Here is a 13,735-nt window from a genome sequence, read left to right on the forward strand (position 1 = left end):
CCTTGACAGGAAGTGGAAAGGATAGCTGGAGTTTATTAGATTTTAAAAAGCCAATACAATTTCAGGCTTAGGATATAGATATTTCTAGGAGATACTGGCTAATCTCTTCCTAATGCAAAATATATTCCATTGTATTGATTTAAATAGAATTCCAAATGTGCATACTACCTGAAATGTATGAGGTTTTCAAAAGGTCTATTGCCAGATGGACTGAGAAAGGGAAAATATTCAAACACCAAGATGTTATCAGAACATTCCAGAAAAAGACTTGGAGGTTGTTCAACACCTGGGAGTCAATGGGCCCTATAGCTAAAATAAATTATGATCCAATGTTATCATTTTAAATTAGGGAAATTTAAATCATTCTCTTCTTTACAGACTTCTCCTTGCTCTCCAGTTTATTGCCATGAACAACAGGCTGAAAAATATTTTTTATGAAAAAGTAAAAATTTTAAAACCCATTTTAAAGGAAACCAATTAATCAAGCTGCTTAGATAAAATCAGGGTGGTTCTTTTTAGCTTTCTTTTGAAAAGTCATTTGATCACAAAAAAGAAGCAAGAAGGTTCTTGTCTGTTGGTTGGGCCGTGGAATCTGATTTGATACAGGACTAGGACATATCATACTAGAGCCATCCCAGACTTGCAGATCAAGTCAGGAACAAGTCTGGTATATTAGGGTTACTCTGAACAATAACAGGTCTCTAAGGTCCTCTCTCTAGAACCAAATCTCTACAGTGGCATCAAAGCTAAGAATATCTTTTGTGAATTTTTAAAGTTTAGGTCATATATACAAGGGCAATTTTAGCATGAGAAATATTATTTTCTTATTCCAAAAGAATTCCAAAACTGTTTTTGAGAAATAGGAATGTTGTTGGAATAAATATATAGCTCTCCAAGGTGAGTGCTTTGAAAAACATGTATTTGGATGCATGTTCCAGTATGTTTGTGTAGCCTGCCCTTCCTTGGTTATGGGCCATAAAATTTACACCCAGGGATTCTTGGGTCAGCATCTATTTTGAAACTGCAATTCACAAGTTCCTACAAATGCTTCTCTTTTCCTAGACCATGACAGAAGACATATTAATTCAAAGCAGAAAGCATGTAATTAAACAGCACATCAAAGTATATAACAAGAAAAATTCCCCCTTGTCCCACATTCACTGGAGCAAATTCTCCTAAAGAATCCCATGACACCAATGGGAGTAGGAACAAATATAGGAAATACACATGAGAAAGGAAATTTGGGAACATACATAGAGACAGAGGAAAGAAGAGAAAAAGAAAAGAGGAAGAAAGAGAAATATGAGAAAAAGATAAATAACAAGAGACTCATTAATGAAATCCAGAATAATGATGTATGGAAAAAATGGGCACAAGAGGGTAGAGCACACCAAACCAGCACAGGACCCCTTAACCTGAATGATCCTCATCTCACCCCTGCTTGCCCAGATTCAACCAGGATCTCCTCTTACCAATAGTAACAGGACTAGGATATCCAGAATCCTAGCTGCTGGATAAGCATGGCTTCTCAAATGCTTTCAGTAAGTCAGAAATCGGTAATCATAATTCTAGTAAATTGGAGGATCACCAGGCCTAACCATCTGAACTGGCACCCAGCTCTGCCCTTTAAGCTACCATTTTGGGAGTACAGATGCATGGTATACCCCAAGAACCTAGCGATTTTGGCCCCCCTGAGAACCTAACCTACAAAACTCTGTTGAATTGAGATGGTAGCCCAATTAGGGTGCTACCCTGTGAGATCCTGATCTAGAATATATGGTTCTTCAGTGAATTTTCAGGGACCTATTAGAGAGATTTTCTATCTAGGATTTTCCTTCTTGAATGCCCTTGAGTTGGCTTTGATACATTAGAGAACAATTAAGATGGGGGTGTTCTTGTTTTTAATTTTAATTTAACAGTCAATTTTCTGGTGAGTTTCCTTTACCAGTTTCTTTAGGATGATTTTTTGCATGGTTGAATACCTAAAAACCAATTTTAAAAAGTTTATGTTGCTGAGTCCATTGTGAATATGGAAGCTGATATGAGCAGTACAGATGGTGCTTCCTTAGAATATTGGTACCTAAAAATTCACCTAGAGCACACAGTGGGAGCTCATCCATGTTAATTATTTCTTCTTATTTTGATCAGACCTAGACTGCATGTCTTACTTTGACATGAGTCCAAACAACTTGTGTGAGATCCTTATGGATAGCAAGTTAAGGTGGTACTGCCTAGAAACTCTTAAGTAATAAATTCCAAGTGCTTAATCCCTTTATGGGAGCTCTATGCCCCTTTTCCTGCCCCACAGCAGGAGGGCTAAAAGGGCTAATCCCATGCCTGTTACTAAAAGAGTGAGGGGCCAAAGGGTTGGAGAGGAGACTCTGGGGTGTCTTCTACCAATGGTGAAAATAAGGAGTCAACATCAAGTTGGACAGGAAAAGAAGAAGGGGACATTGATGGGAAGGTTGCAGGATGAGGAAAGAGAAAAGGAGATGCAGCAAAAGGAGGAACATTGGGGTTCTCCCTGCTATCTCCCATCAGCCATTATTCATGTTGCATGAAATCCCACTGGAAGCTCTTACACTGATAAATATTATCCAGGTGTTAGTTGGTTTGTAGAAGTGTTTTTTTATTTTTTAAATTTTTGTTACAAAGGAAGGGATGATGTGGGGAGAATATATTCAGAAACTAATGTAATCCAAAACAAAAGGTGTCAACAAAAGAAAAAGATATTTTAAAACAAAACATTTAATTGGAACTTAAAAGTAAAGGAACAAGGAAAACAATCTCAGAACATACACTCTGGGAAAAAGTTCTCATCTTGAAAGAAACAGTGGGGGAAATCATCTCCTTACAGGATTCATCTCGAACGTGACAGTGTCTTTGGGATGACCAGACCAATAAAACTTGGGAAGCTCTGCTCCTAGAGCATTAGGATATCCTATTGAGCATTTGCTACTTTTCACCATCTCAGCTTTCCTGAGACTACTCTAAGTAGTTGGCAAAAAAAAAAGGCTGTGGTATTCCTTTTCCCCTTCCTACACCAGGTACCACCACCCCTCCCCAAGATCACCCTCCTCTCTAGAAGTCTTTAATGTCTTCCCGATGCATTCAACCTGCCACATGAAAATGCAGTCTTAGAACATCTCAAGTCCTAGGAATTTCAATGAAACCTGTTTTGAGGTATGGAAATTTGTGGGAAATGTAGTGCTATACTATGGGGCATACTTATAATTCTATACAAGCAGGTGATAAATGCTAACTTGTATCAAAAATACTGGTTTCAGTTAACTGTAATTAACCACTTAAAATCCTTATTATAGTTCATCTGAGGAGCACAGAGAGAAAAAGAAATCCAGAAATAAACATGTCACTTAAGGGGGGTAAAACCTTAACAAAATGAATAATATTGGTTACCAGTGTTTTGCAACTCTACAACTCAGCAGGAATAAAGGTGAGTAGGAGCTTCTTGGAAAATCTAATAATGAGTTATAAGTTTAATAGAGTGTTGATAAAAACCACCTGACTAAAGGGAAATGAAATTCATTTGTACAACTTTATATATTTTAATATCCTCATTATTGATAACTATGAAGTGTTAGCAGATGACAAACTATGCTTGCATAAAGAGATGCAATAAGTTACCCAAATTACTTACTTACTTCCCAAAGAAGTAAGGTACAGTTACTTACTACAAATGATAGTGAGCATCGTAAATGAATCTGGTACTCAGGAAAGAACAATTTTATTACATCTCTAAATGGAACCCCAGAGGGCTTGAAAGAGTTAACGTGATGTCAGGGGATGACAGAATCCATACTACTGTTCATGGTAAGGACATATCAGTAAGTTGCCACATGACTCCATTCACCATTCTCTCTGACTTCCCTATCTTAAACACTCCTTCATGGCTACCACTTCACAATATGTGCTGTATTCTTTATCAGAATGTAAGTTCCTTAAGGGCAAGGACTATCTTGCTCTCTTGTATTTGTAACTCCAGTACCTAGCATAATACCTGGCACACAGTAATAAAGGCTTTTTCATTCATCTATTCATTCAGCTCCATATGTTTCAAAATATTTATAGAATCTCTTTTTGTGGTAGCAAAAAACTGGAAACAAAACAGGCATCTATCATAAAGACAGTGGAAAAAAGAACTTAGAGACAATTAAGTCCAACCCACTCATTTTACATATAAGGAAACTGAGGCACAGAGCAGTTAATTTACTTGCCTAGGATCAGTCAGTCAATAAGTGCCTACTATGTACAAGGCACTGGGGTAAGCACTGAAGATACAAAAAGAGGCAAAACACAGTCCCTGCCCTTAAGGAACTCATAGTCTAATAGGAAGACAAGCAAATAAGTACATACAAGCTATGTACAGGATATATAGGTGATAATTAAAAGGGATTAGGAAAGTTTTACTGTAAAAGCTAGGACTGCAAGAAAGTTAGGGAAGCCAGTGTCACTGGATCAAAGAGTGTGGTGGGGAGTAAGGTCCAAGAAGACTGGAAAGGGGGCACAGCTAGGTGGTGCAGTGGATAAAATACCAGCCCTGGATTCAGAAGGACCTGAGTGTAAATCTGGCCTCAGACACTTGACATTTACTAGCTGTGTGACCCTGGGCAAGTCACTTAACCCTCATTGCCCTACAAAAAAAAAAAAAGATTGGAGAGGTGTAGGCTTAGAGGAGGTGGAAGGTTATAAAGGAGGAGGTTATAAAGAGCTCTGAACATCAAACACAAAACTAGTCACAACTAATATCTGAAATAGGATTTGAACCCAGGTCTTCCTGACTCCAAAATCAGCATTCAATTTGGAGAGATCTAAATTATATATTGTGCTACAAGAAATGACAAATATAAGGAATTCAGAGAAACATGAGAAGGCTTGTGTAAACTGATACAGAATGAAGGAAGCAGAACCAGAGCAATATACACAATGACAATGATGTAAGTGAAAACAACACAAATAGGCAACAGAACTCAAATTGTGATTAATGACCAATATTGCTCCTCCAAAACAGATAATGAAACACACTTTTTCCTTCTGTCAGCAGACAAGTGAGGAAATATTCGTTGGAAATACTGCATATGCTGTCAGGTGTAGTTGCTATGTTGGCTGATTTTGCTTAACTGTTTTTGTTTTTTATAAGAGAGAAGTCAATCCACTGAGAAGTAACAGATATAAAACCAAAAGGCATCAATAAAACTTAAAAAATAATTTGGGTAAATTAATGATGCATTGCAAGGTTAATAATATTAATAGCTAGTTTTATAATATAATACTTTAGGATTTTACCAGGAGTAAGTATATGAGGCAGGATTTGAACTCTGGCCTTCCTGACCCAAAGTCTAGAGATCTAGTCTAGCTGCCTCGGTATTTTGAGAACCACCTGACCAACGGAGAACTATTGGTAAGGTAAAAGAAAAGGAAAATCCAACATTGGATTGTCTCTAGTAGACCTTTACAACATAGTCATGAAGTATGGTGGACTGGAAAGACCGCTTACCTTGGAGCGGGGAAACTTTACCTTGACTCCTGGCTCTGCAGCTTTTACTAAAAGTTGTATGACCTTGAGCAAGTTATGTAACCGGAGCCTCAGAATCTACTTCTGTGAAATGTGGAGTATAACAGTGAAGCTACTTAATTCACAGGGCAATTTCAAAGTTCAGATTAGATAATCTTTGTAAAATATTTTATAATCACAGAATGTTGACTAATGTGAGCTGATATTCTACTAGACTGAGAGTTACAAGAGCATCTTCCAAAGGCAAGTGGGTGGAAGAGTGGATAGGACACTGGGCCTGGAGTTGGGGAAATCTGAGTTCATATGTGGCCTCAGACACTGAGAAGCTGTGTGTCCCTGGGCTTGACCAAATAACCTCTATCTACCTCAGTTCTCTCAACTGTAAAATGGAGATAATAGTACCTCCTCCTAGAATGATTGTAAGGATCAAATGATGCCCACTTAGCAGAGTGCCTGGCACATAGTAGGTACTTAAATGTCTATTCCCTCCTCCTTCTCCTTAAGCTACATATCCCTTAAAGTACCTATTAGTGTATCACACATTGTAAAAGTTTGTTGAATATGTGACTGAACATACGACCTCTTTAAACATGAAAAGAAGTAAATACAAAAAGCACAGTTGTACTATGAAATGTCTATTGCAGTATTGCAGAAGACTTTTAGAGTGTATGGGTGTGTGTGTGTATGTCCCTAGGAATACATACCCTCAGTTTTCCTTCCATAGTAGTGAGAATGAGGAGCTGTATTTATGGTCCCAAGCTGGGACTTATCATGCAGTGCTGGAGGCCTGGCAGATTGATTTGAGCAGGAAATTGGGGTACCTTACTTTATAACATTTCATAAACTTTGTTTAAACAAGTGTAAACAAAAAACAGGATTTTGCAATAAAAACTATTTTTATGGAAGCCAAACAAAGACTCACATGACCTTGTACCCAGCCCTTAGAAAAACAGAGGAACTAACTGGTTTGCTCGCCAACCCCAGAAAGCTTTAAATTAACGTCAAAGACAGGCATCTTGCCAGAGAACAGAGACACATTCCAGCCCCTACATGTTTATATCTTCCTGGTGCCATAACTCCGCCCCCCAACACTTGATCAGAAACAAAAGGCAGACTTAACCCATTCCTATTTTCTATATCTTCTTCCTTTGTTGTTTCTCTCTACTCATAGGCATAGAGTGTCTGATTTCTGCTGTACTGCTCTATTTTATGAAAAGTTAACATTAAAATAATCTCTTTGAGCCTAAGAAATAAAAATCACTGGAATTTAAGTTTTGGAAGAAGCAGGTTATTACTGTGATTGAGGTTGTATCTGCATCAGCCTACAACAAAAATCAAAATGACTACAATTATGTGAGGAAGTCATGATGGATTTGTGGCACCATCTAAACAAAACCAGAAACAAACTGATTTTTTCCTATTTTCAACCACTTACAGACATAACCCATATTCCTTTAACCAGGATCTCAGAATACAGCTCTAAGTGAAATAAAATAATTGACAATTACTGAAGTTCTCAGCTAAATTAAAACACCGAATAATATCAATTTGGCCCTTTTGAGGGGTGCAGATGTATAATTTAATGTGTATAGGGAACTCCCAGTATGGAAACAGCCTCCATTGTTGGCAGGTTAACAACTTGTTTGCAATTTAGTCTTAGTACCTAGCTTCTCTGTTGCATTAGACACTGTTGATCACTTTCTTCTCCTGAATGTTATCTCCTCTCTAAAGTTTCAGGACACTGCTCTCTCCAGGTTCTCCCTCCCATCTACCTGACCGCTCTTCTTAGTCCCTTTTGCTGGTTCTTCATCCATGGCACATCCAAAAATTGGAAGTCCTCCAAGGTCCCATTCATCAGGAACACTCATCTTGAGTTCCTGAGTTCAAATCTGGCCTCAGACACTTGCTAGCTGTGTAACCCTAGACCAGTCACTTAACCCTGTTTGCCTCAGTTTCCTCGTCTATAAAATGAGCTGAGAAGGAAATGACAAACTACTCTAGTATCTTTACCAAGAAAACCTCAAATGGGATCACAAAGAGTTGGACACAACTGAAACAATTAACAACAATCTCCCTTAATGATCTCAGCTTCCATGGCTCTATCATCTTTTTGTACATGATTCCAAGCTTTATATATCCAGTCCTAGTCTCTCTCCTGAGCTTGGGTCCCAAATCAGCAAATGCCTTTTAGATATCTCAAAATGGATGTCCCATAAGTACCTCAAACTCAACATATCTAAATCAAAACTCATCTTTCCCCTAAACCCTTTCACTCTTTTGAATTTCCCAATTATTACTGAAGGCACCACTATCCTCTAAGTAAATTATTTAACTTGAAAACACTACAAGACAAAACTAAAGTGGAGGAAGAGTTGGTGCATGATTTTTTTGTTTACAAATGACTGTACACTCAATTCAGCCTCTGATCAATTCTCAGCTGCGTGTGCTAATTTTGGCCTAACAACACAAGTTCTCCAACAGCCAGCACCACATCATCCATATGTGGAACCAACCATTACAGCAAATGGAAGTTTTTTAATACTGTGAATAAGTTCATTTACTTTGGCAGTACACTTTCCAGGGATGTACACATAGATGATGAGATTGATGCACACATTGCCAGAGCTAGCTCAGTGTCTGGGAGACTCTGAAGAAAATTGTGGGCTGCCTCCCAAACTGAAGGTCTACAAAGCCATTGTGCTGATCTCATTGATGTATGCCTGTGAAACCTGGACAGTATACCAGCTCCATGCCAGGAAACAATCACTCTATTTGAAATGTCTTAAGAACATTCTTAGCATAATCTGGAAGATAAGGTACCATATATACTGAGGTCCTTTCTTGAGCTAAACTGCCAAGCATTCAAACTCTACTGCAGAGGTCAATTCCAATGGGGTGACCACAATGTTCATATGCCAAACATACATTTGCCTAAAAGACTATCTTACGGAGAACTCTCACTAGGCAAGCACTTACATGGAGGTGAGAGGAAGCATCACAAGGACACTCTCAAGGTCTCTCTGAAGAACTCTGGCATTTTTATGTGACATGGGACCTCTCAGCCAGCATGTCCACATCAGAGAAGGAGTTGTACTCTATGAGCAAAGCAGAATTGCAATATCTCAAAAGTAACATAAGATGCACAAATTTAGAGACATCTCCACTCCAAATGTTCTTATGGGTTATTTGTGCCCAAACTGTGGTAGAATCTTCCAAGCTTATATTGATTTGATCGGCCACAGTCAGACACACTGTACTTGACTCCAACATAGGGATGTAATTTTGGCCCTCTTCAAGAATGAAGGACAGCAACCAAACAACCAGTCCTCCTAGTGACCCTGGCTCACAACCTCAGTATCATTCATAATGCCTTACTCTCAACCCACATAACCAAATCTGTTGTCAAATCTTCTTGTTTCTACCTCCCCATCATCTCTTATGTAAGACTCTTGATCTCTCTGCCTTGGATGTCTTCTTTCTCAGATCCAGTCTCCTTTTATCTGCAAAAGTGTTTTTTCTAGAGTGCAAACCTGCCCATGTCATTCCTCTTCTCAGTAAGCATCAGAGGCTCCCTGTTATCTGCAGGGTCAAATATAAATTCCTTCATTTGGTATTTAAAGCTCTTCATAATTTGTCCCTTCCTACCTTCCAATCCTTTTACACTTCACTCCCCTCCATAAACCTTCTATGACCCAACTACAGTGACTACTTATACTGCCTCAAATATGATATCCCATTGCCACTCTCGGTGCCTTTGTACTGGCCCACCCCATACCGGGAATTATCTTTCTCTTTCCTTCCTCCTTGTAGTTTCCCTGGCTTCCAGTTTTAGCTCAATCCCACCTTCTGCAGATGTTTCCTAGTCTCCCCAGTTAATAGCACCTTCCCTTCTGAGATTACCTTCCATCTACTCTGTATATATCTTTTATTTATGTATTTATTTACATGTTTCCTCTCCCATAATATTGTGAGTTCCTTGAGGGCAGGACTGGTTTTCCCTCAGCATTTAGCACAGTATCATGAATATAGTAAATGCTTAATAAACACTAGATGCCTCTCTGGTTTTGTCACTGACAGGTTAAAATGCAACAATTATAGTATTTAACCCCATGCAATTTAATTAAAGCTTTTCATGCCCCCCCCTCCCAAACTCTGTGACCCAAGTATTATGAAAGGGCAGAATCTGCTTAGCTATATCTCCTGTACCACTGTGGAAAACAATTCTAATCATAAGCAGATCTAATCACTAGCACTGATCTGTGCTAGTTGGCTCAGCCAAGGAAGGAGTGGCACAGCTGAGAAGCCCATATTAACAAGTAGAGCTACATAATGGAACCCTCTAAACTATAACCTTGTCCTACAAGGACTACGAAAAATAATTTAATAAATTTAAAAAACGAACAAACCTATCCAAGGTTATGACTGTAACTCTTGACTCTTAGTAAAGAACTCACTTCTCCCAGAATTGGAAGGAAATGGGCAGAACACCAAGAGCTTCATGAAGTGAGTCAGTAGGGCCCAGCAGTCTAGCCACAGCTTAACTCTTTGGAATAAGTTCAGGCTCAATGTTCCCAAGTGGAAGGGACCAGAAAACTAAGTAACTAGAGACAATAAGGAACCGGACCACTAACCTGTAGATAGGCAGACCCCATAGTCCTAGGCCTACTGAGATAAGAGGTAGAGCAGCCCCACAGGCAGGTACATGACCCACTTGCTTTTCAGCCAATACACTGCTGCTTTAGTGGTCAACTGACTGCTGGTGCCCTAAGGCTGGACTGGAGTCCATTCATCTAAGTTTGTAGCCATTGATGCCATTTGTAGTGAGTCAGCATTCAACATAGTCACAATCACAGATTTAGAGTTGGAAAGCACCTTAGCAGATGTCTAATTCAAACCCCTCATTTTATACATGAGGAAACTGAGACCCAGAGAGAGGAAGTGACAAGGTCACAGAGGTAGTAAAGTACAGAATCTGGTTCTCTGGTTCACAATACAGTATGCCTCCTCTCATAAAAAATAAACAGCAAGGCAATTTTCAACTGTGAAATATGGGCCAAAAAATCCAAACTGAATAGTGAGAATTCTAGAACTGAGTAGAAAGAAATATAACTTTAAAAAAATGAAATAGCCATATCTTCAAAATGGAGAGAAGCTTTATATTGAATGTGAGCTGTGGCCATGTGAGGGGGAGAGAAGAGAATGGATGAGAGAGATGTTATTGAGGTAGAATTAACAACATTTGGCAACTGGTTGTATATATGGAGGGAAGAAAGCTGAATCTGAGACTGAAAAACAGGGTAACTGGATGGACTGTGATTTCCTCAACAGAAGTGAGGAAGTTTGGAAAAGGGATGGGCTTGGAGTGGGGTAGGGAGTAAATAATGAATTCTGTTTTGGATGGGTTGAGATGCCTAGAGGACCTCCACTTCACAGTGGTCAATAGGCAGCTGGTGATGCAGAATTAAATCTCAGGAAAGAGACCAAGGTTGGATATATAGATCTGGAAGTCATCTGAATAACTGAACCAATAGGAGCTGATGAGGTCACCAAGAGACAGTGTGTAAAATCAGAGAAGAAGACAACGATGCCTTGATATCTTGCCACATTATTCAGAATTGCTGGGAACATGTTGTTAAATATTGGAAACGAATTTGCAGAAAATCAATCTGGTTACAGAATAAGAAAAACAGAATATGGCTTCAGAAGACACAGCCAAACATAGGATCTGATATATGTAATGAAGTAAATAAGTAGAAATAAGATTGGTTATGGTAGAAAGTTTCACATATGCATAATAAACGTGTGCTCATGAAAGATGTTGACAGAGTACAATAAGACAACTGGAAGATACTAAAAACAGATGAATGGTGGAGACAAGAGTCATAAAAATTGACCCAGTCCTTTTGGTGTTACAAAAGTTATACCACCTATTTTGTAGTTATGTAGAAACTCTAAAACATTTTAGGATCCACTGAGTTCTAAATAAATACTGAAAGTAGAATTGTATATTCAGCCTCCAATTATTTATTTTTTATTTCATAAAGGGATCAAAAAGTAAGAAAATGATGAAATATTTAACCAGTGAAAATCAGATATGCTTTTCCCAATAAGTAAACAAAAATAAGTTTCAATAACTCAAAACTAATGTTAGATATGTTAACCTTCATTTTGATCTCATAATTTAAACTCACTCAGGAAAATTCATAGATTTAATATAATTTTACAAAATTAAAAAGATGATAAAATCAATGTTCATATTGTTCAATGATCCCTTTAAGATGATGTGTTGAAATTTTTTCCTGGGGTAGGCATATCCAGACCTTTGATTTTACCTGTGTGGAGAATTCCATATTGTGGTAACTTCTTCCATTGATGTAGATTGGCAATTCATCTGTAATTTGTAACGTTAGAATTTCCTTAGAATGCTAGAGGTTAAATGAATTGTCCATGGTCACACAGCTAATATGTATCAGAAGCAAGACATCGATCCAGGACTTCATGACCCCAAAGTTGGCCTACTATGCCACCTAAAGCTGCCTTTCAGCATTGGTGGTTCCCAAAAAACCAAAGCCCCAAACACCAGAATATCATAGTATTTCCTAAGTACCTTATTAAATTCAGATAGACCCATGTAGGATTCAGGGAAGAGGTGACTAATAAAAAGGAAGAAGGAGTTGGAGTAAAGAAGGGGAGGGGGAGGAGGGACAACATGAGCAGTGGAATGTAGGTAAGAATGAGCTTGGTTTGTGGGTGGGCAATAAAATACCTAACCTGACTGGATCTGAGAGTTTATGTTAGGAAGAAGTGAAAGATAAGATGTGAAAGATAAGATAAGTAAAAAGGTTCCAGTTGATACACAGGTGACAGGGCAGCTAGGTAGCTGAGTAGATCTAGGATGCTGAAGTCAGGAAGACTCATCTTTGTGAGTTCAAATCTGGCTTCAAACACTTATTAGCTGTGTGACCCTGTTTGCCTAAATTTCCTCATCTGTAAAATGAGCTGGAGAAGGAAATGGCAAACCACTCCAGCATCTTTGCCAAGAGTTGGACATCACTGAATAGTTGATGGAGAGCTTTAAATGTCAGACTGGTCAGTTTGTGCTTGATCCATTAGGTTCAATGGAATAGGTTCCTAAGCAAAGAAGTAACCATGAACTCTTTAAGCAGTATTTTAGGAAGACAATGGTGCATAGCAAAGCTTCTTAAACTGTGGGTCAAGACCCCATATGGGGTCACATAACTGAATATGGGAGTATCAAAAAATTTGGCAGTAAATGTTTAATTTGTATACATATTTTATATACCTATATACCCAGGGTTGAGTAAATATTTCTCAGGTGAAACATGTTAGCGAATGGAAAAGTTTAAGAAGCCCTACTCTAAAATAGAGATTCTTAACATGGGGTCCACTGACCTATAAGGGATATGTGGATACATTTCAAGTTGTATATAAACTTGGATAGGGAAAAAATAATATATATCTTAATTTTCACCAACCCCTAACTGAAATTTGGCATTTTCTTCAATTTTGAAAATATTATTCAGTCTAAATTCCACTTGCTTCAACAAATTAACAAAGAGATCTATGCCATTCAAGCACACAGTGATTGAGAAAAGACAACTGATATTGGCTAGAGGAAGATATTGGTTACGTTAGAGAGTTATTTCAGTGGAATGATAGAAGGTAGAATCTTGATCCCAAGTGTCCATAGAGCATTGTTGGTTGGGACATTAATTCACCAGATATTGATCAATCTCTTTAAAAATTTGATTGAGAAAAAAAAGTAATAACATTATTATTGTAGGCTGTTTCTTGTTTGTTTGAAGATTGAGAACACTCATGTATGCCTTAATGAAGAAAAAAGCAAGCCAGTGGAGCCAAAGAATTTGCAGATGCTGGAAAGGGGGGATTGGGGGCTCTTAAGGAAGTGGTAAAATATGAGATTAGAAATGCAGTGATAAGGACTTGCTTCAGTTGGGAGACAGAAAGACTTCTTTTCCTCTGAAATTTCAAGAGTAAATATAATTGGAGTGAAGAAAGATGTCAAAGGAAGCTCATGCTTATGGTCTCAATCTTGCATATAAGACAAGAGTCAAAATCAACTTTAAGTGGAGATAAGAAATTGGGGAGTTGGGAAGGGTGTAAAGGTGTGCTGGAGCCAGCTTGAACCAGCTGATAAGAGCTGTTACATTTTCAGTGCAA

This window comes from Dromiciops gliroides, chromosome 3 (assembly GCF_019393635.1).
Source record: "Dromiciops gliroides isolate mDroGli1 chromosome 3, mDroGli1.pri, whole genome shotgun sequence".
Classification (NCBI taxonomy): Eukaryota; Metazoa; Chordata; class Mammalia; order Microbiotheria; family Microbiotheriidae; genus Dromiciops; species Dromiciops gliroides.